The following is a 23,250-nucleotide window of genomic DNA, read 5'->3' on the forward strand; positions in this document are numbered from 1 at the left end:
ACCAATAGCCCCAGACCGGATAATTTTCCCTCAGGAAGTTACACATCTGGGAGACCCTATCGTGGCCACCAGCTGGCACAGATAGGCGAAGGCAGGGCGGCTGGGGGGACACCTCAGGACTTGAGAAAGGTCACAGGCTGCATTTGATCCAACTTTTTTTTTTGCACTGGGGATTGAACCCAGGGGCACTCTACCCCTGAGCTACACCCCTAGTCCTTTTAACGTTTTATTTAAATTTTTTAAAAAAAATCTTTAGTTGTAGATGGACACAATACCTTTATTTTATTTATTTTTCCTTTCTTTTATATATGTGTATACACACACACACACACACACACACATACATTAGTTATCAATGGACCTTTATTTTATTTATATGCAGCGCTAAGAATCAAACCCACTACCTCAAGCATGCTAGGCAAGCACTCTACCACTGAGCCACAACCCCTGCCTCTTTAATTTTTTATTTTGAGACAGGGTCTTACCAAATTGCTGAGGCTGGCCTTGAACTTGTGATCCTCCTGCCTCAGCCTCCAGTGTAGCTGGGATTACAGGCATGAGCCACCACTCCCAGAAGTTCTTTGAAACTTTCTAACCAAAGACCAAATGACAGAAACAGCTCGGGTCATCTAATGGTTTGGTGAAAGATCTCGATCATACTAAGACCCTAACCTGTTCCCCTGTGCCCTGCCCTGCCCTTAAATAATAAAACATCACTAACAAATTGTGTCTTCCATACACTCCAGATCCAGGTCACCCCCTCCCTTCCCTCACCTGCAGCTTCCCCTCCAGGTCACCATGACCTGGAGTCTTTGTTTATAGCCTCCATCAGTATTTTTGTACTTTTATTATACTAATATGTATCCAAAAAGAATTCTGGATATTTTTGCATGCCTTAGGACTTCATGGAGTGGCAAGTCTGCAACCTGCTCTGAGCCCTCAACTTATGCTCCTTAGATCCGCCCACATGCGTGGATACATGTAGCGCTAGTTCATTCACTTAACTTGTGCTTGTATTTCACTGTGTAAAGAAAGCACATGTATTTACCCTGCTCCTGCTAATGAACCTGAAGGTTTGTTGCTATTTCCCTTGGTTATTTCAAACAATGCTACAATGTATATTCCTGCCTTGGGTCCTGGAGTTCACAGGAGAGCAGGGTGAGCCTGGTCCAAGGGAGGCCTGTGAACCACATGTCTCAGGTTAACAGTAGCCACATTAAAGAGGGAAAAGACAGGTAATATTAGGTTTCAGAATGCATTTTATTTAATTCAGTACATCCAAAAGATTGTCATTTTGACATGTAATCAACACAGAAAAAAATTACTAAAGATATTCCATGTATTTTTAGTATTGAGTCTTTGAAATCTGGTGTATAATTTACACTTAGTTCATTGCCATTTCCTTTCTTTTTTTTTTTTTTCTTTCTTTGTTTTTTCTTCCTTTCTTTTCTTTCCCCATTTCAGTTTTAGATTTTCATCAGAAATAACGTCTTGGACTGGGCGGTAGCTCAGCAGCAGAGCTCTTGCCCAGCACATGCAAGGCCCTGGGTTTCAGCCCCAGCACAGCCCAGACAATGCAAGAAATACTTTGTCTACTCATACATTTCACACTAATTACAGGTAAAAAGTAGATTCACAGGGGCTGGCATTGTGGCTGAGTGGTAGAGCACTTGCCTGCAAGTGTGAGGCCCTGGGTTCAATCCTCAGCACCATGTATAAATAAATAAATGTCCATTGATGACTAAAAAACTATTTTTAAAAAATTGTTGAAAAAATAAAAGTAGAGTCACAGAGGTTGTTCCAACCACTTAAAACTTTTCTGAAGTGAATCATGTATCAATTTCTAAATTTCAATTAATGTAAATTAAATAAAATGTTTTTTTTGTTTTGTTTTGTTTTGTTTTGTTTTGTTTTGTTTTGGGTGGGGGGGATTGGTGCAATTCTGGGGATGGAATCCAGGGCCTTGTGCACATGAGGTGAGCAGCATCCCAGTCAAACAAAACCTTTTCAAGTTCATTCCTCACGTGCACTCTGTACTTGTGCCCAAGAGTCTCATGCAGTGAAACTGTGACAGTCTTAGTTCCATCATTCACCCGATCAGATGCCCCCAGGTTGTCCTTTAGATGGTGCGGCCCATCTGAGCTGTCTGATCTCCAAATTTTCCCAGCATTTGCTACTGTTAAACTTACTCATTTTTGCCAATCGGATGGGTATGAAATGGACTTATGTTGCTTAAATTGCTTTCCCCTTTTAATTCACAAAATGTTTATCTTCTGCAGATAGCCTGCTTGTAACCTTGGTCTGTGTTCTGTGGGGTTATTTATCTTTTTCTTGTTAGTTTATCAAATCTCTTTATATAGTCTACATTCCATTCCTTTGTGAATTGAATGAGCTGGAAATGTTTTCTTCCTACTCTGAGTCATCTTTTCTTTTTGTTTATGGTCTCTTTGGGGTGCATACAAGTTTTTAATATTGATGCAATCAAATATATCAATCTCTTTATTTTTGTTTTTTATTTTTTAAAAAAGAGTTCTGGCCCCGGGGAGGTAGCTCAGTGGTACAGATACTTAGCATGCACAAGACCCTGGGTTCCTTCCCCAGCACCACAAAAAAGGAAAAACAAGCCCATAACGCTTTCCTCCCAACCATAAGGTCACAGTCTCCTGTATTTAAATGACTTTTGAAAGTAGTTGAAAGGACATTTAGTTTTTTTGTTTTGAGAGAGGGTTTCATTATGTTGGCCTCGAACTTGTGATCCTCCTGCCTCAACCTCCTGAGTAGCGGGGATTACAAGCATGTTTAACTGTACCCAGTTAAGGACGTGTTTAATTTAAGAGTGATGCTCTCTGGTGGCAGTGCCAGTTGGGCCCAGGCCTCCCTCACTGGATGCAGAAGTGGTTCTGAGTAGTGAGACACGTACCCTGCCCTGTCCTCCCAGGTCACCATTTCTGGCAGCCGCTTCCTCTGGTGGTGAAACCACATCCTACTTGGGGTTCCTCTTTCTGAGAATGGCCAGGCCAAAGCCTTCCTTCTTTATTCCAAACCTAAGGGACAATCAGGAGTCCTGGAGAATCCATGATGCTCCATGAACTTTGGCCAAGCCGAGGAAGTCAGGGGTACATATGGTCACCTAATCTGGTGAGGCCAAGATGAGCACGGATGCAAAAACTCCTGGGAGCACTAACCAAAGGCCCGGGTTCTGAGAAAATGCACCCCTTGCCTCCTGCCCCTCCGTACTCTGGAAATGAAGCCGCCGAGCATACTTCCCCAGCTGGGTGGCAATGAAATGATTCCCCAGAAAGCGAAACGGGAAGACCCCAAGGGTGTGCACAGGACATTATCAAATGCCAGCGAGTGACCAGGAGACAGGTCAGGAGAAAGCTGGACCTCCTGCCCTCTCTCAGGGCCCTGGACCCAGAGTGCATCAGCCAACGAACCCCAACCCTCTCCTCTGGACAAAACCCAGACCCAGACTCTCCAGCGTGATGGCACACAGAGGCCAGCGACTCCAAGGACGCGAAACCACCCGGAGACTGCAAACGGATACAACCCCATGGAAAACTGTCTGGCAGGATCTACTAAAGCCGAACACACTGTGCCCTGGGACCCGCACATCCGCTCCTCAACAGACACACGCTACAGATGGGCCCAAAGACACGAGAGTGCTTATAATGTGAGCCCCAAACTGGAAACTTCTCAAAGTCACATCGGCAGTAGGGTGGAGAAATAAACCGTGGACAGCCTTTCCCAGTGGAACGTTCTGCAGCAGAGAGGGTGAATCATCTGCAAACACACGCACAATGTCACAATGCAAATGAATCTCACAGACAGAAGACTAAGCCAAAAAAGCTCAGAACCCAAAGCAGGTGCTCATGATTTCAACCACACAGAGAACACGCACAGGTGGAACTGCTTATCTATGTTGGCAGCAGAGTTACCCCAACGTGGAAGAGGACCTGAGGGGCTTCTGGATGCTGGGAACATTTTGGGGTTTTATCTGGGAGGTGGAGACTTCTCACAAGTGCCCACACCCTTGGTCCAAGTGGTCCAGATAGGCTGACTTCACCCCTGCCCACTAAGATGGCAGGAGACACAGGCCCAGCCAATCAGCAATCAGAAATTCCCTCACCACGGGGGTTGGATGGGACACAGGAACTCAGGCCCAACCCATCCCTGGATGTCACCTCCCTAGGTCCAATAATCCCAGGATGGGAATGTGGACATCAAGTCATTTGACTGAGTTTTGGTGTCAACACTTCTTTCTGGGGTAGCAGAAAAGACAGAACCTGGAACTTCTAGGAACCATTTGCTGCCCTTAGGGGAAGAACCTGAGAAGAGACCAACACAGAGGAGAACAGAACTCCAAGTGGAAAGTGAAGAACACACTCTGAGCCTGAGGATGTCATTGATTCCCTGGATCCAGCCATGCCTGCAGCTCGCCCCTTCCTTCTCTCCTTGCCCACTCGCTGTTCTCTCCAGAGCAGTTTAAGTTGGGTTCCTGCCACTTATAGTATCTTCCCATGAGGGCAGCAGCATGTTTCATTTTTGGAAGCTTCTAGTGTTCAGAAAGTTCTTTCCTTGGAAGCCGACCTGCCTCTGTGAGCCAACCCATGTCCTCTGTACTGCCATCGAGAGGCACACAGGCAGTCCCCCTGACCGCTGCCACTGATGAAGGACCCCATCCGGAGCATCTGGTTAGCTCAAAATTCCAAACTTTTCCAAATGGTTTAGAAACAGTGTTGTAATGAGACTAGGGAAAGGCAGTGGCAAGATGTCTGGAGAGAGGCCTTCAGGAACAGACTGTAGAAGAATGTCCCAGGTCCCAAGCTCCTGTGTAGTCTGAAAGTATGCCACGGCCCCCTCCCAGGCCCCCAGGAAGCTTCCTTGCTGGCCACATTGCTGAGCTTGCTGGTGTTGTTCACAGTGAGCCGGGTTCTGTCCGCCTGTCCAGGCACGATTTCCTGAACACGAATTCAAGAACTCATGATCTCTGGCATTCATGCATTACTGGATTTTGTACTTTGCACGTGTATCACTCGGTCTGAGGTGCCTTCCTCAATTCCACGAGTATTTACCGAGCCTGATTAAGTGCCAGGAATCACAGCAGAAGTTGGGGATAGGGCGTGACGGGCCCTGAGGGAGCTCACGCCCAGAGGGTCACATGGAGCCACACGTACACAGGGGTCAGCAGGGGGGCGGCCACAGGGCACGGCGCAGGGGGGACAGTGCCACGTGGTGCTGTGAGGGAGAGAAGCTGGGGGCGGGGGCACCACATGTGGGGAGGCTGGGAAACGCCCCAGGAGAGGACCTGGGGTGAGGGCCAGAGAGTGGAGGGGACACCTGGTGGAGCCAGGGGGAGTCATCGGGAAGCAGGCCCCACCCAGCCCGAACAGCACCTGGGTTTGTGCTCCAAGTGGGATGGGCAGCCCTAGGGGGCTTTAGGCGGAACAATGATGAGATGTGACTTTCATCCCGAGGAAGCCCTGGCAGCGCTGCGGAGGGGTCACCAGTGACAGGAGACCCCGCTGAAGAGCGAGCCGCATCCAGCACGCTCCAGGGAGGAAAGGGTCCAGAGGGGAGGCTGGCCGCAGGTTTGGGGTGTGGGCATTTCCTGCACAGGGGATCAGAAGGGAGAAACAGGGCTCTGGAGATGGGCAGCAGGTGGCCCCCCTCAGACAGCAGAATCCGAGCTGCCAGAGGCCAGTTCAGAGCCCAGGGAGCCATCTGTGGGGTCACAGAGATGGAACCAGGGGCCAGCAGGAGACAGATGTGGAGCCCTGGGACAGGTGAGACGGCCTAGACAAAGGGTGGGTGAAGGCCAGGAGCACCCAGGAACTAGGGTGGCATCATCCCAAGATGAGCCTGGGCATCCCTCCCACCCGAGGCATCTCCGTCTATAGGCAGATGGTTCAGCCATGCCCGACATCTGGAAGGTTCAGGGGAGCCGCACAGCATGGGGCTCGGGACCTCCCACCTCCCGGCCACGTGGTCCATAAAGGTAGTAGGAGGACAGCCATCGACTTGTGGGTCTCCATCGCAGGAGGCCACGTCGTCCCTTCCAGAGTGTTCTGGGGTGTTCCCCGTTGGCTGCTCTTCCTCTAGCCCAAGGCCAAGGAACGTCTGGGGGTCTGATCTGGCTGTACCCAGCCAGCAAAGGACTTTCCACAAACACTTTCAGGAACACACTGTGGCACACGACCTTGCCGCCAGGGGGAGCACAAGGAGGGACACCCCCCAGAGCCAAGATTCCTCCTAGGCTGAAGCTGCTACCACTGACTGGCCCCCTGGGCTGAGGGCCCCACTGGCTGGTGGCTTGCCCAAGTCCAGGATGCCTGGGAATTCCCTTCCTTCCTCCTAAGCCTCTCCCAGGGCTCCAGCCGGCACCTTCCCAGGCTGTAGACTCCACTGCTTTGCACTGGCTGTCACCAGGCAGCGCCACCCAGACTCTGCGGACGTACATCAGGCTTCGGGGCCTGCAGTCACAGGTCCTGGGGAATGGCTTCCCAGGGGAGCACACGAGTCACCTCAGGCACAGGGGACACACAGCAAGGAAAGGAAGCGAAGCTGTGTCCTGCCTATCTGTGTGATAAGCATCTCCCCATGGGAGCCCCGGCCACGTGTGCCCTGCTCCCTCTGTGTGGCCCTGTGGAGTGACCACGAGCTGTTCCAAGTGGGAGCCAGCCCCACAAGTCCGAACCCAGCAAGACAGCAGGCTCACCTCCGGATACCAGAGCCTAAATTCACAACCCACCCAGCCTGAGAAAAGGAGCTTCAGTCACAGAAACTTCGAGAAGGTAGTTATGCACACCATCTGAGTGTCTGCCACAAACCAGGCAGGGAAGATGCAGGACCACAGCCACCTCAACAAAGGAGAGAGAGGACACCTGCAGAGGTGCCCCTGAGGTGGGTGACCGGTGACCCCGGGAACTGGCCTGCTGCTCCGTGCCGAGCGAGCAGAGTCTGGGTTGGCTCCTTGACCTGGGTTGACGTTTGGCCGCCAAATGCCCTTCTTCATCAAGTGCGCCATTTCCCAGACACTCCCCTGTGGAGATTTTGAAATCGGCACTTCTCCCATTGCCCAACCTAGGCGGGCAAGGGAGTGGGCACTTCAGGGTCAGAAGGTGCCTCACTAGAGGGCCCACTTCCCCACAGAGCTCCTGGACACTCGCCAGGAAGGAGGTTCTAGAAACTGCCATCAGGTCCTGTCTACCACAAAAAGCCTGAGACCCTTCAACCACCACAACCTCCTGGAGACCTCAGGAGCAGGTGGAGGGGGCCCTGCTGCTCGGCTCAGTTATTCAGCAGGTGTTTTTTTGAGCACCTTCTAGGTGCCCAGCAGGCACTGGACGGGCACCACCCCTGCTCCTAGGGAAGTTTTAGTCTAACAGAAAAAGACAAAAAATTAAAAGGAAGCAAATGAATAAACAAGGTAATTTCAGAGAGTGCAACAGCTGGAACATGACAGGGAGGGACAGTGGGCAGGGGACAGTCACCTGGGGAAGTTGCACTGAATGGTTGCGGCCCTGATGAGAGGTGAGCCAGCAAAGATCCATGACATGGGAGTAACCACAGGGTTCCGGGCAGTGGGACAGGCGTGCACAGACCCCGAGGCAGGGGACTGGCAGCTGGGAGGTGGCAGGAAGGGGCTGGTCCTGCAGGGCCCTGGCACCCCAGCCCGGAGTCCAGGTTTTGCTGGGAGCCCACAGGGCGGGTTTGGGCAGGAGGCAGATTCGGCCTGCTTGCTTGCTTTACAAGGAAGACAGCTTTGGCTGCAACGAGAGAAGTGGAAGGGGGTTCAGGGTGGAAGCAGGGGGGACAGCAGAACCCCAGGCAAGAGCAGGCAGGAAGAGACTGAGCAGGGGGACCGTGCCCCGCAAGTCCCAGAAGCCTGACCCTCCACGTCAACAAGCTGAGGAGCAGGTGTCCCAGCAGGTGGCTCTGCTGCTGTCCTTGCCAACCCCTTGACCTGAAGGTGTAAGTCAGGAGAAAGAAACAGTCCAGGGGCCCCCCAGAGGGATGGCTTAGGCCAGATGTACCAGGGTTCTTAAACACAGGCCCTTTTGTTTTGGTTGTGTGGTGCTAGGGCCTCCTGCATGCTAGGCAAGTGCTCTACCACGGAGCTACACCCAGCCCAGAGTCAGCTTCTTTATTTGCAATCAAGAATTAACTGGTGTCAGGTGGGCACCATGGTGCACACCTGTACTCTCAGCTACTGGAAAGGTTGAAGCAGGAGGATCACAAGTTCAAGGCCAGCCTCAGCAATTTAGGGGGATCCTGTCTCAAAATTAAAAAGTAAAAAGTGCCGGGGTGCAGCTCAGTGGTACAGTGTCCCTGGGTCCACCCCCCAGTACTGGACAAACAAAACCAAAAGTTGACTTTCACTCATTAGGCAGGGAAGGAGCACACAGGTTATGAAATATCTGCTGCCTTGTAAGAGATTATAATTCTGTTGAAAAATATGAGGAAGATTTCACTATTAGTATATTGAAAACAAAGCAAATAAAAAGATGAGGGGCTGGGGTTGTGGCTCAGTGGTAGAGTGCTTGCTTGCCTGGCATGTGTGAGGCCCTGGGTTCAATATCCAGCACCACAAATAAAGAAATAAAATAAAAGATTCATTGACAACTAGAAGAAAAAAAAAAAAAAAGATGAGACAATGACTAACTCCAGGAAAAACAGAAAGTTTAAAAACAAAAGAAATACAACTGTGGTATACTCTGTGGATGCTACTGTGCAGAATCATGTCTGATGGCAAACCTGCTGCTATTGCTAATGAGTGCCAGGTGCCAATTTGTACCCCTGGCACTTCTGTGCCAGGATCTCAACCTTGAAGTATGTCAATGCTGCCACCCCAGAGCTGTGGACAGAGCACACTCTTCAACCCTATTCACTGTCAAAATATGACACAGATACATCTCATCAACGGGGCCAGGCCACAAGTCCTGGCTATGGGAGTGAGTTAGAGGCAAGAACTTTGCAGTTTCCACGGAGGGTAGGTGGTTGCTATGAATATGGTCTATTTCTCATTTATATGCTGGAATCCTGATCCTCAATGTGGTAATGTTAAGAGCTGGGCCCTGGGTTGGGGAGATAGCTCAGTCGGTGGAGTGCTTGCCAGTTGGTGGAGTGCTTGCCTTGCATGCACAAGGCCCTGGGTTCGATCCCCAGCACTGCAAAAAAAAAAAAAAAAAAAAAAAAAAAAAAGCTGGGCCCTAAACTGGGAACAATGGTGCATGCCTATAATCCCAGCTATTCAGGAGGCTGAGGCAGGAGGATCACAAATTCGAGGCCAGCCTCAGCAACTTAGAGAGACTCTTTCTCAAAATAAAATAAAAAGGGCTGGAGATGTAGTTCAGTGGTAGGGCACTCCTGAGTTCAACCTCCAATACATGCCTCCACCACAAAAAAGAGGTGGGTCCTATTGGGGGGCCCTTAAGTCATTGAGGTGCTGTCCTGAGAGAATGCTGGTCTCCTGGAGTGAATTCTCAGGCGTGTGTGTTACAAAAATGTGTGCCCAGCCCCTCCCTGTTGCTGTGACTTGCAGTTTTGTGATATGACCCCTCCCTCTTTCACTTCTGCCATGATGCCATCTGCCATTAGTCCTCACCAGAGGTTAAACCAATGGGGCTATCTCATCTTGGATTTTCAATTTCTAAAACTGTGAACTGAATAAACCTCTTGTCTTCATAAATATCCTGCTTCAGGTATTTAGTTATAGTAGCAAAATACAACCTAGTACAGTGTTATTGTTTTCTGCCTACGACCAAGATTTCTCAACACACTAACAGGGGCTGGGAGATAGCTCAGTTGGTAGAGTGCTCGCCTCACAAGCACATAGTCCCTGGGTTCGATACCCAGCACCGCAAAAATAAAAAAAAAAAAACACTAACAACTGAGCTATGAATGGAAAGCCACTTGACAGCAAAGCCTAATGAGAATGAGAGACACTGCGTCACCCACTTCTTTCTTCATTTACCCTCTGATGCTAGTGAAGAACACTCCCCAGTTGCTCCTTACAAAGGGGTGAAGTTTTTGAAAATTCACATCTGACTGGGTACCGTGGTGCACACTTGTAATCCCAGCAACGCAGGAGGATCGCAAGTTTGAGGCCAGCCTGGGTGACTTAGTGAGACCCTGTCTCAAAAGTAAAATTAAAAAAGCTGAGGAGGGCTGGGTTGTGGCTCAGTGGCAGAGCACTTGCCTAGCATGTGTGAGGCATTGGATTCTATCCTCAGCACCACGTATAAATAAATAAAATAAAGGCCCACTGACAACTAAAAATATTTTTTAAAAAACTGGGGCAGGTTGGGGCTGGGGAGGTAGCTCAGTCGGTAGAGTGCTTCCTTGTAAGCACAAGGCTCTGGGTTTGATCCCCAGCACCACCCCCCCAAAAAAAAAAACCTGGGGGAGGTGACTCAGAGGTAGAGCACCCCTAGATTCAATCCCTAGAACTCCCTGTCAGTACACCCCACCCTGAAAAAAAAGAAAGAAAATTCATATCTGAAAACGTGTGTCTAATGTACTATTTCACTTAAATAATGGTGAAAGAATTCTGGATTGGAATTCATTTTCCCTGGAAATTGGAAACATCTATCCATTTTCTTGTAGCTTTTAGTGTTGCTTTTGCTTTTGAAAAAGTCCAGGGTCATTCTGTTCTTTGATCGGTATGTGGCTTTTTTTCTTCTGGTGACTTTACTTCTATCTCTGGAGGTTTTTGTTGCATTTTGTTTTTTGAGAAAGGGTCTCACTATGTTGCCCAGGCTGGCCTTGAACTCAACTCCCCGGCTCAAGTGATCCTCCTGCCTCAGCGTCCCAAGTCACTGGGACCACAGGAGCACAGCACTCTGCTGGGATTATCTCTGAAGTTTTGAGACTTCATGATGATGTCCCTTAGGGTGGGCCTTTACTGCTGGGTCCCGCTCAGATTCTCTAATGCAGCAAGGTCTTTGGCTCTAGAAGTTGTTCCTGTATAATTTCCCTTCCTCCATTTCTCTCCCTTCTTTCTTCTTGAGCTCTTATGAGATGAATGTTGGTCCTCTGACACTGATTCTCTAATTTTCTTCTCTTCTGTTTTCCATGCCTCAAGGCTTTTTGTTCTCCTTTCTAGAAACTTTTTTCTGTTTCAACTCTTCTCTTGAAATTTTTACTTCTGTTATCATAAACTATCCGAGAGTTTATCCGTGATCCTTAGCCACCCAGTTTAAAGCTATTGTGCATAGGTCGGGCCAGTCACTTAGCAGGCCTCACTGTGAAGTGACAAAGTAGTGAACCAGCTTGTCAACAGGCTCCCCTTCAAAGCCAGTGTCTGAGGGTCATTTTTCTTGTGAGGTCAGTTAGTTTCCTCAGAGGGAAGCTCTTCATGGCCCTGCCTGAGGCTGGGTGTCAGCCAGGCCGCCATGTTCTCCCCATTCAGTCTGCAAACTCCCAGGTAACCCTTCTCTTCCCCACATAACGTCTCCCCTGCCCTCACCTGCTACCCTGCTGACGTCTGGGTCCTGCCCCCAGTTGGGTCCAAGCCACTTTGATGCCTGCAGAAAACACTGTTTTCTGCCTGGGTGGAGAAGAGAGTCACCCAGCTCAGCCCTGAGAGTGTGGGGCAGGGTCTGTTCTCTAACCCACATTTCACCCGGTCTTCCTGCTTCCAGTCCTCTCTGCCACCCACCCTTGGGAACCCTCTGCAGCCCCTATTCCCAGGGCTTGCCAGGTCCTGAGGGCACATCAGTTGGTTCCCCACCATCCGGGCCCTCAAAAGTCTTTGCTCAGATTTCCTCTCACCCACCTGCTCTCTTAGCTATCTCTCAACACATTCTCCTCTATCATTTACTTTTCTGTTTTCTAAAGGATTTAAATATTTTTATTTCTTTACTTTCATTTTAGAGGGATTTAGAAACAGAATAGACATATATGTGTACAGTTATGTGTATGTGGAAGTCTATAGTCATCTTGGATTAAACCCGGAGTGTTTAACCACTGAGCCACATCCCCAGCCATCACCCCCCCCCCCCTTTTTTTATCATTTTGAGACAGGGCCTTACTAAGTTGCTTAGGGCCTCACTAAATTGTTGAGGCTGGCCTTGGACTTGCAATCCTTCTGCCTCAGCCTCCCAAGTAGCTGGGATTACAAGTGTGTGCCACTGCGCTCAGCTCCAAAAGCACGTTTCATAGAAGAGTTCCTGCAGGAGTGGGGGAGATAGTCCATTGAGGAAACAAGGGTTCTCTCTTTGGGGGTGGGAATATAGAAGAGCGATGCTTGCAATTTTTTCTGTATTTTGCAAATTTTCAACAGTAAATAATTGTTTTATAAATAAAAAGAATGAGGATTAAAATTATTATTTTAATTTTCTGAAATAAAGATCAAGATAGTGCACGTGTAGAAGAAACTCATCCCCCCATGCGGCTCCACACCACCCACAGTTTACACCTACGTTCAGGAGAGCCAAGGGTTTTGAAGAAGCACCACAGAGAATGGACAGTGGCATTGCTGAGAGGAGGGAGGGAGTGAAGTTAGGTCTGGGCTGGTTTCTCCATCCGCCACAGTGGCTCTGTTATTATTCGCTTTATAGGCTACAATTCTGTTTAATATTTTACTTTTTAAAAGAAATATACAACCAACAAGGAAACTGGGAAACTACCAATGAAGACCTAGAGACAATGAAGTTGAGGGTGGGACAAACCTTTAGAGATGGCACCAGGCTCTAGCCCTGCCCTGTCCACTCTGAAATAACAGCACTGCTCAGAAGGAATGTTCTAGATGTACTCAGGACACATTGCATACCCACAGAGCTTGCCAGAGCAGTGCTAGGCCTCCCCAACATCGAGTTCAGTAACTACACCAGGCTGCCCCAGGTCCTTGGTTGGGTTGGCCAGTGCCCAGCCAGTGTCCGCCTGTGCCCTTGGCATCTCCATTTGCACAGTGAGAGGACTGCATACACCACCCAAGTCAATGTCCTAAAAGAGCATCCTATCAGGGAACCAGTGACAGCCAACTTCTTGGAGATACAGATGAAGCCCACCTAAGGATCCTCAGGAAGCATTACTGAACTATAAAAGTTCAATCCACTTCCTTTGAAAAAATGTTTTAATTTTTCTCTCCCTAAAAAGGTCCAAACTCCCACGACTGGCATGAGTCAAGTACCAAAGGCTGCAGCTCTGGGGTCCTCAGTACAAAGCCATCCCAGGCAGCAGCATCCCTCTCTTGCGAGGCTGGCTGAGGTCTAGTTTACTTGCTCCTTTGTTTGCCCCTAGCATAAATCTGGGTCATTCTCTTCCTTTGGGCCTGCTAATCCTATGGAGAAGTCCTTCTTTGGCTGGACGTCAGGGAGGGTGAATTTTGTTCCAATTCCTAACTGCAAAACAATATTTCTCCCTTCCCCCAAACACTGCTTTCTTTCCCCAACCTACCTCTCCGGAACAAACCAAGAAAGACCACCAGCAAAGGCCCCTCTGCCTGGCAGGTCAAAGGTGCTTTGGCATCAATGAGCGTCATCCCACCCTGGCCTGACTCTGAGCTCCTTATTTGTCTGAAAAAAAGAAAACAAAAGAAAAAGAAAAACACATGTAAGATAGACTCTCAGAAACCCCCTGTGCATTCTCTTACAGGACTCCAGCCTAACAGCGACTTCTTCACCTGGGTTCCCTTCTTGCAAACTAGTTTCCTTTTGCTTGATTGACCTTTCTGACCACCTGTGCCAATGCCGCTCCCAGCTCCCTTTGGCGATACTGAGGCAAGCCACAGGAGCATTTCCAGTGCCTGGAGCAGGAGTGTACACATGAATGACTCAGATGGATTTTAAAGAGTTGTTTGTTAGTTTTGTTTGGTTTTTGAAAGCAAAATAATTGATCGGAGCCATGCTTGGGTTCTAATTCCATTTGATGGCTGCAGAAAGTAGGTTCAGGAACTTGAGATCTTGATTGCCCATGTGGATCTGTTTTCAAAGCCCAATCTAAAGGCAAATTCATTCCTGTTGGGCTGGAGAAGAAATGGAAGGATACGAGGGAGGGGCCACTGCTCACTGCATTTGTGGTGTTTCTTTCTCCACCTTGGGAACTTCTGGAAATACTCTGACCCCAAAGAGGCAGAAGAAAGAAAGAAAGAAAAGACCTGACACGACACCAGAGCTCCAGCCCATCTGGGTGAATTCCAAAAGTAGGATCTGTCCCTCTCCCAGCCCTGACCCTGGGCACAGCTACCTCCCCGTTCAGCCTGGTTCCCAGCAGGTGTGCTGGGGAGAGTTCCTGAGGAGCAGAAAACCTAAACCACTGGCTTCTCTATGATATGAAAGCAGAGCCTTAGGAACCCACTGGAAAAGGCATGTGCTATACCAACACATTTCTCAGGGGCCAAGCTAGAGTCTTCTGGGCTGGCAGCCCAGTTCCTGGAAGGATGCTCTGGGGACCCTGCTGCAAGAGCCCAGGAAGGTGGGTGTGGATGATCCCTTCCCTCAGCACTCAGGGAGGATAGCCGGGACTTCCCAAGACACTGCCAGGGCAGGAATGGGAGGCCAGTGCCAAGGGCTAAGGAACAAACAACTCCTGTGGCTGATCAATAAAAAGACAGGGCAATGTTGGAGATACCAAGACACATAAGAACGGGCACAGGGAAATGAGAGGGATCACGGGAAAGCGCTTTCAAAACAGGAAGGACAAAGCAAAACGCGTGATGGAACCGAGAGAAGGAAGAGTAAGAGAAGGCAAGGAAAGAATCCATCCTCAGGAATTCAGGTCAGGAATCAGGAGCCAGGGCAGAATTCACAAAATTCTCCGCGCCTTCTCCGCGTCCAGGGAGGGAGCGGCCCCGACCAGGCCTGGGTCTGCCCTCCCTTCCCTCTGGGTTCAAGGGCAAAGCTTGGTAGGCAGGGAGGTACACAGCGGAGGATGCTCGGTCCGGAATCGGAGGCAGGGGGAGGGGAGAACGCGCGCAGAACTGCTCGGTCCCTGACAAGTAAACAGCTTGTCCCAAACAGGCGCGTCCGGGTCTGGGGTCCGCTCAGGACCCTGCTCATCCCTTCAAGGGCGGCAGCCGAGACCCTGGGGATTCCCTCCTCCGGTAGGCACAAAAGGATGCGACCAGACTAGGAGAGGAGCGCATCGCACGGCCCCACCAGAGAATCCAACGCGGGCGCCCCCCTGCCTCGGCCGGCCTCCTCATGGGGTCCTGTCCGCCCCGGGACGAGCCCGTCTCCCCCCGCCAGCCCCCACACCGCGGACCCCCATGGCCTCCAGTTCACTGGGCCCCAGCCGACAAAGGCCAGCGCTGGATGGGGCGGGGCGTTCGGTGCGAGGGGGAGCTGGGACCCCGCAGACGCCCTCACAGGTGGGCTTCGTACCGGGTGTCGGTGCCAGGGGCTGGGCTCGGTCTCCCCGGAGACGGTTGCCCAGGGGACACGGCGGGCGGGTCCGGGAGTGACCGGAGGGCGCCAGCCTCCGGTGGCGGCGCGGAGACCGCAGGGCCTGAGGGCAGGCCCGCGGCGCGAGGTGCGGGCGAGCGGGGCATCGGCGGAGGGGCGCGGCCCGGGGCGGGGCTGGACAAGGGACCGGCGCGGGCGGGCCCGCTGGGGCGGGGCACTGGCCGGGGCGGGGCGTCTCGGGGCCGGGGCGGGGCCAGAGCCGGCCGAGCCGCGGGCACCATCAGCAAATGCTCACACCCCCAGCTGAGCGAAGCGCCGAGCGCACGCAGCAAGTAAGTCTTCCAAGACCCGGGTTGCTCAGGGCCGGGCCTTCAGGTTCTTCCCTCGAGCCCCAAGACCCGGAGCAGCCGCAGGACCCGGGACTCCGCGCACGATGGCCCTGGTCTCGGTCTCAACGCCTTAAAACCCGCGGAAAGAAGGTGACATTTGCAAAGTGAGTGCGGGCTGGTCATCTGCCAAGCCGCTTTCTGCTCCCCGGCTCCCAGAGCATCACCAGAAAGGGCGGAGTACACACGCGAATCACAGATCGGGAGCCGGGGTCGCTCGAATGGTTGGTTGGCCAGCCCTGGTCCTTGGCTCAAATCCAGCCATCGCAGATTCCCCTACATCGTCGTTCTTACAAAATAAGTAGGTTTACCCGGACTTTCGCTAAGAAATCTATTCCTAACAATGAGCTGGTGCGTGCTGGCAGGTTGCTGGCGCAGTAACAGCGTGGTGATCCTTGCCCAGGCTTCTGCGCGAGCGTTCAGGTTTTATCCAGGCACCCACGCGGCGGGTGGGCACGGTTCTCCCCCGGATGGTGAGTGAGGAAACCCATGGGCGAAGGCGAAGAACTCCTACCCTCACGTCCGCGCTCACATCCTGACCCAACCCGCATGGGCAGCCTCTTAGCGGCAGAACAGCTGCTAACTGCTTTGGTTTGGTAACCAACCCATAAACTTCTCTCTGTGCAACTACCCAAGTGGCCCTTCCATGTTGCTTGGGATCCACAGCCCTAGACTTAAGCCTTTGTGCAGTGGAGCGCAGGGAGGAAGACCTGCGAGGATTAGAAGCCCTGCCCAGGGGACGAGTGTTGGAGGAGCGCCCCTTGGCGGGCTCACCGCTGTTGGTGAGGCGCCCAGGGCGCGGCCGGTCCATCCCAGCTCAACAAGCCCCAGGAGCGAGTAAAGAGGGCAAGGAGAAAACTCCATCAGAAGCCCCCGGAATATCGAAGACGTCCGAGATGAGGGAACCAGGGGGCAGGATCTGGGAAGTTCCCATCCCGGGGGCGCAGCCCCGGCCCTCCGCGGCCACTGCGTTCCCCCAGCACCCAGCAGCACCCCCAGGAGTCCCGGTGTTTGGGGCGTCTCAGGAGTAGAGAGGACAGAGGAGGGGGAAAAGATAATCCCCCATGCCATCTCTGGATGTCACAGACACTCAAAAATACCCTCCCTCTAGGCATGACTACTTAAACAGACCCACGCCGTCACATGCTTTGGCTCAGACCACAGACATCCGCACGCCCCAGCTCCACACGCGGTCGCGGGCACTCCCACCGCGCACCAGGCAGGCTGTGCCCGGCAGTCTCCGGAGAAGGCGGAGCCGGGGCCACTGGGTGGGGACCGCCCCCGATCCGCCCCGCGCTCCCTCCACCTCCCGCTCCTTTCCTCCGACGGGGCCCTGGGGAGTCGGTCTTGCAGCGCCGGAAGTGTCTGAAGGCAGCTCAGCCCACTAACTTAGCCAAGGTGTGAGTCCCCTGCGGGTCGCCCTGTACCCGATAGCTCCGGGGTTTCCTAGGAGGAGAAATTATGGGAAATCACAAATTACCGCCGGACCTGAGACCTGCAGGCAGACTAGGAAGAGTTCTGTGACAGGTACCTGGTTGCAGAGGGGACGTATCCTAAACAGTCTCCAACCGCAAAGAAATTTCCGCAGCAGATGACACCGACGACCGCTCAACCCCCGGTTTTCCACGTGTGGGAGCCTCCTCCCCAGGGACCCGGTTCTTCAGTGGTGTCCCTCCTGGGAGCCTTCCTTTTTTTCCCTTCAACACAGGCCTGAGTGAAAGTCAAACTCAAAGACCAGGTCCCCATCAGAATCGGACCCAGTGACCTGGTGAGAACTGGCGATGTCAGGCACTAGTTTCTCCAGAGCCCAGAGAAAAATCCAAGGACCTTTGAAATGGCAAAACTACAAAAGACAGGTGCCTACATTAATTAAGAAGATGTGCGGGAATTGTGCAAAAATTCTGGATACAGGTTATAATAAATTAGAGGAGAATTAAATGAGATAAGAAGGGGCGGGGGCACAGTCAGCATTTGCTCTTACACCGTGAGAAAGCGTCGCCTGGGGACCTGGCTTGCCCAAGGTCACATTAGTTAGTGGTGGAGATAGAGGCAAGACTAGTCTCCTGATTCCACTCTCAGCTGCCCCCCAGATACCCAGCCACAGCTCTGTGAGTTCTGCTTTCCTCTTCCTTCTCAAACTGGCATTCAGCATCCCTGGGTCCTGTCAGGACACTGCTGAGTTGGGGACAAGACTAGGAAAACTGAAGTCAGAAAAAATTAGATGCAACTAACAATAACCAGTTTGAAATTTGTTTTTAACTCTATTTGGAAAATAGAAGAGCTTGTCAAAATCCTCCTGGACATGAAGAGAGAGCTTCCATATTTAATCACACAAACCCCCTACCCCTTTATTCCCTTGATGTTTTGTTTTGTTTTCTTGGGGACCATGTTGCCTCGCTGGCCTCAAACATCTGGGCTCAAGTGCTTCTGCCTGGGTCTCTGAGTAACTAGGACTAGAGGTGCACACAACCATATCCCTGGCTCCCTTGATATTTTGATTCTCAAAGCATAAGGATGAGGGAGCCTAATTACAGGAGGCTCCGCTCCCCCTTCCCCCATACATCTTTTCATTAATCTTTGAGTTCTCACTCTCCTGTTAATTAAAAAAGTGGCTCAACTGTAGTTAAAAAATAAAGCTAATTAAAATAAAACTTTTTTTTTTTTTGGTCAACTCCCCAAGCTAGACCAAAAGTTTGTCTTAATTGATGCTATCAGAGTTTGTAACCTGGAGCAGGAATGGAGAAACAGCAGACCAAAAAAAAAAAAAAAAAAAAAGGTTGTGTTCACAATGTTTGCTCTTGGGTGGGTCAACCAAAAAAGCATACAAAGTGGCAAGAGTGCAAAGAGTGCAGCTCTGGAGTTAGACCTGGATTGGGGGGAGTTTCCTAAGCTCTGCAGGGCTCTGTCTCCTGTCTGTAGAAAGGGGCACAGGTCAGAGGGCTGGCCCCGGAAGGTCGAAACCAAGATCAGCCAGATGGTGCATGAGTGGGGAGCTTCTAGCAGCACCTGGCCAGGGCTGTCCAATCTGCCAGTCTCAGGTTCCTGATTCAAATATGTGATCCTGAGATCTTTAGGTCTTTTGTAGATGAAAAGATATTCTCCATTTGTAGAAAAGGTCAAATTGTGAATACTTACTAGGAAAAACTTGGAATCAGGAAATAAGTAGGGTGTAACATGAGTCACATTCCAAGCTTATGAAAGATGCACCAGGGTACCTGAAGTGGTTTTCTAGAATCTCTTTGCAAAACCTCTAGCTGTGTTTGAAAAACTGCTAGGGACCACAAAATTAAACGAATGACCAGGAAAATATTGAAAATTGCATCCAAGTTAGGAGAAAATAAATAGAATGAATCTGGCAACATTAAATTAAATATAGTCACAGAGCTGCACTTAAAGGTCACTCAGGGGACAAGTGATTTGCCTGAGCCACACATAAGTTCCCATGTGTTCTCAGTGCCTGAGAGATGCTGCTATAGTCTGATCAGGAATGTTCCTCACAGGCCCATGCATTAAAGGCCCCATTGGGAGGTGGTGGAAACTTTAAAGATGGTGCTTAGTGGGAGGTTCTAGGCCACTGGGGGTGTGCCTGGAAGGGGACTGTGGTGCCCCAGCCCCCTCCCCACTCATCTGCTCCCTGGCGGTGAGCTGAGCATTTGTTCTGCCATGATGTACTGCCTCTTATAGACCCCAAAGCCACGGGACTAGTGGATCCTGCACAGAAACCTCCAAAGCCTGAGTTGAAATCAGCCCTCTCTATAAGTCAGCTGGTGTCAGGCGTCTGTCGCAGTGTTGGAGAACTGGCTAACACAGGCACTTGACCCGTAGCACTAGCAACAGCAGCAGCTGACGTTTGCTGACACCATGTGGCAGTTATTGTGCCGGATGCTTTATATTCATGGTGAAGGTTTTTAAACATGGCAGGAGATTCTGGAACACTCCTCCCGTTGGCAGGTGACATCTATGTCCCCTCTCCTTAGATCTGGGTGGGCTTGTGATTGCCTTGACCAAGAAAGTATGGCAGGAGTGGTGCTGTGTCCTGAGAGTTTAGGTCCTGAAAAGCCATTCAGCTTCCTCCTTGGTTCCAGAAATGCTCCTCGGGGAGCTCTGCGTTGAGACAGCCTGACCCATCCAGAGCCGCCATGCTACAATGAAGCCCAGGTGAGCCGGGAAGACAGGTGTAGGCACTAGGGTTGACAGTCCACCTGAGCTCAGCCCTTCTTTGACCCCACCCCAGTCCCCGACATGAGTGAGGAAGCCTCCAGATGATTCCAGCCCCCATCTGTCCCAGTAATTGCCAACCCTTCGAGGGTCTGCCCAGTGGAACCCAGACCTCACCAAGCACAACCAGGCGGTCCTGCTGAGCTCTGCTGAGTTCCTGGACTGCGGGACTGTGAGCATAATAAGACGAGCTGCCTTACACTTCTGAGCTGGGGGCTTGTTGGGAAGCAACAGATAACCTGAACATCAGTCACCTCATTCAGTCATCAAAACAACCCTACAAGGTAGCTATGATTGTCTTCGTCAGGAAACCGGGGCTAAAGACAGCCAAGCTACCCAGCAAGTGGCAGAGTCAGAATCAGAGACCCCCTTTGACCACCACTTAAGACTGCTTGTCTTATGCAGGCTGCTGAGAGGACTGAGGCTCAGGTCTTAAGACAGGATATGTGAGACCCTATTCTGCCCCTCCAGACAGTCTTATGGACTATCCAGGAAAGAAGATGGCTTTGGTGACCTCTATTGGATGGTGTGACCCATCACAAGGGTGACTGAGTTTAGAGGCATAGACAGACTCAGTTGGTCCCACTGGATGCTAACAAACACAACTCTGACCTCTGAGGTCTGGTGGTTCCCCACACATGCCCAAACACCAGCCAATCCTGCAGCAGACACCAACTGAGCACCCTCCACTTCAGCTATGACACTATCTACCAGAGGTGGTGTCCGATCCCACAGGTTAAGGCTCAGTCGCTCAAGACCGACCCCAGCTTGTCTCATTGTGCTTTAAATCTAGGTTCCCCGTAACCCCTCCTTTGATTCCACTCATTTGCTAGACCAGGGAGAGGCTACTTACATTTACTGGCTCTTGATAAAGGACATGACAAAGGATGCGGATGAACAGCAGATGAGGAGATACCCAGGGCAAGCCATGGGGGAAGGTGCATGAATCTTCCACGCCTCTCTGGGTACCTCCTCTCTGTGTTCAGCCATCCAAAACTCTCTGAACCTGGTTCTTTTGGGGTTTTATGAAGTTTTCATTACATAGGTATGATTGATTACATCATTGGTCCCTTTTTCCTCCCTGAAGTTTGAGGGCTGAGACTGAAAGTCCCAAGTCTCCAATCTCACCTTGGTCTTTCTGATGACCAGGCCCATCCTGAAGCTACCTGGGGCTGTCAGCCATCAGCCAACTCATTAGCATCCAAAAAGACATTTATTACTTGGAAGATTCCAAGAATTTTAGGAGTTGTATCCTAGGAAACGAAGAGAAAGACCCAATAGCTATTTCACAATATCACAGTGACCCAGGAAGTGTGTGGGAAGTGTCAGACATCCCCACTGGGATGGATCCCGGGCCTGTTCTAAGTGACAGTTGTTCTTGATAACATAAATGAAAGAAAATTCAAAAACTGTCTCATCAATTCAATAGAAATGCAAATAAAATCCACAAACACCTGGAGAAGTCATCCACCAAAACTACACTAGCAGAAGTGGGCAGATCTGTGGAACCAGGTGCAAGGTCCTATCTGTCCACGTAGGAAACACAGGAAACTTCCTGGCAGCAAACACAGAGAGGGGCTGGCTAGAGGCTCGACCCAGGAACAGAAGCCAGAGAGCTCACAGCCGATTCAGAGGCACCAAGCAGTCCCAAGAACAAGCTGACTGGATGTCACTAGGGCAGTTCTCTGTGTGAAACTGTATCCAGTTTTGAACCTCCTGAGAGTCACTCCTTTGTGTACCGTGGTTGGTCTGTGACCAAAAGAAAATGGCAGCATGATGGTATGTCACCTTCAAAATTAGGTTAGGAAAGACCACGGGCTCTGCTCTTGGGATCTGTCGCTCTCAGCTCATCTCTTGCTCTGCGAAAGCCCGCAGCCACGTTGTAAGGACACTCAAACAGCTCCGCCAGGAAGCCCACCTGAGGAGGACTTGGACATCTGGCCAGAAACCACTGAGGCTTGCCAACGACACCTTGGCAGGTGTCCCCAGCCCCAGACACCTGCATTCCCAGCTCACTGCAACTCATGAGAGATCCTGGGTCAGAATCTGACCCAGCCAAGCTGCTCCTGAAATCCTGACCCACAGAAACCCTGAGGTAATCCACCTTGTTTAAGCAGCTTCATCCTGGGGTGACTTGTTACAGCATGATAGACATCATGCGGCCGTGGCTGGTCCTTCCTGTGTGGCTGACACCCAGGCAACACTTTGGGGTTCCATCCATATCTGTGATTGAATAAATGCTCAGGTCTAATGACCCTTACGGAAATCTCAGGAGTCAGATCCCCAAGAAAGAGGCGGCACACGCAGGAAGAAAGACCAAAGAGTCACAAAAGACCACTTACAGTCCAGAAGTCACACCACAGAGACAGGAGGGGCTGTGGGATTGGGGGGAGGAGGGGAGACAGTCGCTGGTGCAGGTGTTCTTTCTGGAGGGATGAGCATGCTCTATGCTGGTGACGGTCGCACCATCTTGACTCTAACGGAAGCCAACAAACTATGCACGTTAAGTGAATTGCACAGCATGTGGATTATATCCTAATAAACTTTGTTATTGAAAAAGGAAGAAGAAGAGTCAAGAGGAGCAGTGGCGTCCGGAGGCTGGCCACCTGCAGGCCTGGGGAGTCTTCCTGTCGCTGGAGTGGAGGAAAGTTCCTGGTGCCTGGGACAGAGGACAAGCTGACCGGTCCAAGACATGCCACAGAGATAAACAGGTGATGTGGCTGTGGGGTGCTCAACACCTGTCCGGTCCACTTGGCCAGAGGGAGTTTGCTTAATCTCACAGGGAGCCCCTGCCTAGTCTCAAGGCACCGGGCGCCCCAGATGTGGGCCCTGGACACAGTCCCAACTGCTCATCCTCCGGGAAGGTTCCGTCCACTCTAAACAATAGCCATGGCCTGTCCTCACCGGCCTGTCTCTTTCCAGAAGCCCAAGCCAAGGCCCTTCACAAAGAAAAGCGGCCCAAACCAGAGGCTGTGACTGTCTCTAAGGATGGTCCTCTTCTGTAAATGAGCTCATTCTACAGAGGAGGGTCACCAGATGACACAGGAAATTGGTCTTTGCTGAAAGCCTTTAAAAAGAGGGTCATAAGTTTAGGACAAAGAAATGGATTTAAGACAGGTGCAGAGGTGCTTGCCTGTGATCTCAGCTACTCTGGAGGCTGAGGCAGGAGGATTGCAAGTTCAAGGTCAGTCTTGGCAATTTAGGGAGACCCTGTCTCAAATAAAAAATACAGGACTGGGGTTGTGGCTCAGTGGTAGGGCACTTGCCTAGCATGTGTGAGGCACTGGGTTTGATTCTCA

General features: G+C 51.0%; 1 protein-coding gene across 4 annotated transcripts in view; it reads right to left on the minus strand.

Moving 5' to 3' along the window:
- Nucleotides 1–23,250, minus strand: part of Pik3cd (phosphatidylinositol-4,5-bisphosphate 3-kinase catalytic subunit delta) — a 45,286-nt gene that overhangs the window by 12,222 nt on the left and 9,814 nt on the right. For 2 of the 4 annotated variants that reach the window (XM_047523262.1, XM_047523244.1), the window contains exon 2: nucleotides 13,402–13,520. The exons of 1 other annotated variant lie outside the window; for it this stretch is intronic. The gene's annotated coding sequence lies outside the window, so the exon portion shown is untranslated. Of the gene's footprint in view, nucleotides 1–13,401; nucleotides 13,521–15,326; nucleotides 15,489–23,250 lie in introns of those variants that run through there. One more of the 4 variants, XM_047523247.1, reaches the window with a different exon arrangement.

Source organism: Sciurus carolinensis, chromosome 1, assembly GCF_902686445.1.
Source record: "Sciurus carolinensis chromosome 1, mSciCar1.2, whole genome shotgun sequence".
In the NCBI taxonomy this organism is placed as follows: Eukaryota; Metazoa; Chordata; class Mammalia; order Rodentia; family Sciuridae; genus Sciurus; species Sciurus carolinensis.